The 3,604-nt window shown below is 52.9% G+C and overlaps 1 pseudogene; it reads right to left on the reverse strand.

Moving 5' to 3' along the window:
* Positions 1-463: 463 nt before the first annotated feature.
* Positions 464-2,093, reverse strand: LOC123072333 (chitinase CLP-like; annotated as a pseudogene).
* Between the last annotated feature and the right edge of the window lie 1,511 nt (positions 2,094-3,604).

Raw genomic sequence — 3,604 nt, forward strand, 5'->3', positions numbered from 1 at the left:
ATGATCAGTTGGTTGGCATGGACCCACATTTATATAAATCCATCTAGCAGCATCTCTAATGTCTGGAACTAAACTTTCAATACGTCTCCTAAGACCAAGATCAGGTTCAGTAACACATAATTGAGCACATGCATCAGTAGAGATACCATGATTGTTACTACCGCGAGTTGACATTGTAGGCGGGTTGCTTGAAGTCGACGGCGGTGGTCCCATTTCTATGGTTGTTTTTTGTGTGGTGTTGATCCAGTCCCCTCAGCCTCTTGACTCCCTCCATGGCAAATGATCGGTGTAGACACCTCCATTGCGGACACCAGTGAAAAATAAAACTCTATCTCCATATTATTTTTGTACAACATAAAATGAAATTATCAACTACTATCTCCGTCTTGTTTATTGCCCCCTTCTTATTTTCTATCAAATTTTGACCATAGATTTGACTAACAAAATATTAATGCATGTCATCCAAAATTAAATTGTTTAATTATTGAAAATACTGGTCAAAATATGACGCTAAATATGAGGAGGACTGATAAACCAGGGCAGTACATCAATTTGAGTTCAACAATACCCTAGATATATGACTACACACACACACACACACACACACACACACACACACACTATTTATGATACTACCACTACAAATGTTATACAGATGGAATATATATTTTTCGTGTAGCCATCTGGCTTCACAGAGTATTTTGTTCGCGGGAAAAGGAGTGGAAAAAACGTGTTAGGTAGACGCGAGGAAATTCGAAATCCAGGCAACACGACCACAGCATTTGAACTTGCAACACCAGGTTACGCGGGCATCGTAAAATTGAAATGGCCGCACGAGAGCCCCCTGCCAGTCAGCTGCCCGGTGAACCCGAGCGTCTGCTTCTCCTCGTCGAACATTAGCAGGTTCTGCTGCATCTGAAACCCTCCGAGCACCACGGCCGGCGCGGCAACGCCGCCATACCAGGACTTGTCCCCCGCCTTCATCTCGACGAAAGCGAAGCACGCCGTGGCGCGGTTCACCTGCGCCATGGAGTTGATGCCGAACACCGTCCAGTTCCTGCCGCCTTCCAGCATCAGCTCGACCGTTGGCACAAAGTAGCCGAACCGCGTCGGCGAAAGCCTGGACGAGTTGTAGCACAGCTCGAACGGCGCCGCAGCCGGTGAGGGGACCCTCGCACCGGTAGTAATCGCACCCTGGCGTTCCATGGCCTGGTCGAACGCGTTGATGAGCGGGCGGTACACGTCGTGGCGGAGCTCCGCGTACGGGATCGTCGTGGAGAAGCCAATGGTGAGAGGTGCGTACGAGTCCAGCGGCACCCGCGCTCCGTCCACGGCGATGCCCCTGCTGGCCGAGATGTAGTAGCCGGGGGATTCCCCGTGCTTGCGGAGCGGGGTCCTGCTGCCAAGCAACTCCGTGATGGACCGCCCATTCGCCGCGAAGAGCGGGCCACCGCCGAAGATGGCGACGCCGTTTCCTTGGCCGCTTGGGAGGCAGAGCGCGAACGAGTTAGCGACGCCCTGCGTGCGCGAGACCTGAGCGGGGAAGGCGAGGCCGGAGCGCGCGAGCCCCGCGACGCCGACGGCCCCCACCGGCAGCCCCGCTAACAAGGAGTCCAGCGCGCAGGACGTCACGGCGGTGAACGACACCGGGCCCAACGGGTTCCTTCCGTCGGTGGCGTTGGCGGAGAGCGTGACGCGCGTCATGTCCCCTGACGCGGTGTCGCCGGAGACGGGGTTGTGCGGGTGCGCGGTGCACTTGCAGCGGTAGGGGTTGTGGGCGTCCGGCATGCCGTAGCCGGTATGCTGGCAGTTGGGCGGATGGAAGCGGTGCGCGCGCATGCAGTCCATGTTGTTGCACTCGAGCGTGTCGTGGGAGGCGCCGCCGTCGCAGGTGGACCAGACGATGGGGCCGGAGAGGTCGAGGACCAGCGGCAGCGGGCGGCTGGACTTGACGGGGATGGTGTAGAGGGAGGTGCGGCATCCCTTGTGACGGCCGTCACGAGCGGCCTGCCGCCGCCGTCGCCCGCCACCGTGCATGCAAGCACACAGAGCGAGATGGCGACGAGGACGAGGTCCTTTGGTTGCCACATTTTGGAATTTGGACTGGCCTGTGCTGTGCTGTGGTCGATCCAGCAGGTGCCATTGCTAGCTCCTTATATACCGCGCGCGGAGCACTGTGGCTAGATCGACAGTGTGTGTACGTGAGAGACGATGATGTTTGCTGGTTTTCTAACCAAGTTTTTGGCAGGAAGTGGAAGAGTAGAGAGTAGACCCGATGAGCGTGCCGGGATTCTCGTTGATGGCCATGAGCGAGAGCGACGAGTCCACGATGATATGCACTAGTATACTGATCCGGGTGGCGTACATAGTAGACCTAGCTGTCTGATAATTATGGTCAAAGGGTCGATCAATTCATAGAGGAAACTCTACTTGGATCCAGATCTCTCCGCCTCCGCGCAACCAAGAGAAGCTCTCGCACGTGGTTTCATGTGGAATTTGCGTTTCATGCTCTCACGGAGACTGCACTCTGCGGTGTTCTCGCTGCGTGCCGTGAAGGCTGGCCGCCGAGCCACCTCTTCCGTGCGTGTGTGTAGCTGGCTGCCGAGCTCCGGCATGCATGCGTCACTTGGCCGCTGAGCAGGGCCGGTCTTAATTTTGGGGCCCGGGCAAAACTAAAATTAGGGGCCCTTCAATATAATGATGACATGATAGCCAATATGCTAGTTCTCAAAAAAAAAGCCAATATGCTAATATATTACGAAAAACATTTCAAGTGCATCAATATTGCATCAAACAATATATGCATATTACCTTAAAATCATAACATTCTGAGATGCATCATTACTAATTAATCTTCATCCAGTAATTTCTTCTCGGTGGATAAAATTGCACGATGTATACTATATAGATTAGGTGAACATGCCAAAATTTAAAGAAACAACTGGTAATTCGAAACTAATAAAAAGCTACAAAAGTACCCAATCAATAACCATACGGCATGAGTGATGGGTTACCTAAAAAAGTTCTTACCGAATATAAAGTCAAACTCGCAAGATGCAAATGCATCACTCAACAGTGTCCGTTCAGTCCATCATCGTTGTCCTGTCACAATAAAAAAGATGCAATATCGATGTCATCTATGAATTTCTGTATATCATCAAGGCACTTATAGGCTATTAGGCTAACCTTCTCTCCCATTCCTAACGTGGCCGCGCGGACAGCAGAAGACTGCCGACTGCCACCGGGCGTCCCTGTGGCCTCATAGATCCTGTTCGCCTAGCCTGTTCCTGGCGGCCGCGTGCTGTGGTTGCATCCGCTGCAAGGAGGTGAACTGATGGCGATGCGATCAGGCAAGGCGACGGCGCTGTAAGGCGATGAAGCGATTAGGCAAAATAGCAATTAAACTGTCTTGCGCCGGGTGCCAGATCCGTGCAAGTCGTCAGCGCGAGCGTCGTGCGTGATCGGCAGCCAGTGATGCGTCGCTCTAGATTTCAGGAGTCCTCGTTGTGTGCTTATAGCGATCTAGCAGTTGCTACTTGGGCCAGGCCACGCAAGGCAGAACATGCAACATCTTCTTTTTTACTGCAAGCTTGATTTAGAGAAG

This window comes from Triticum aestivum, chromosome 3B (assembly GCF_018294505.1).
Source record: "Triticum aestivum cultivar Chinese Spring chromosome 3B, IWGSC CS RefSeq v2.1, whole genome shotgun sequence".
In the NCBI taxonomy this organism is placed as follows: domain Eukaryota; kingdom Viridiplantae; phylum Streptophyta; class Magnoliopsida; order Poales; family Poaceae; genus Triticum; species Triticum aestivum.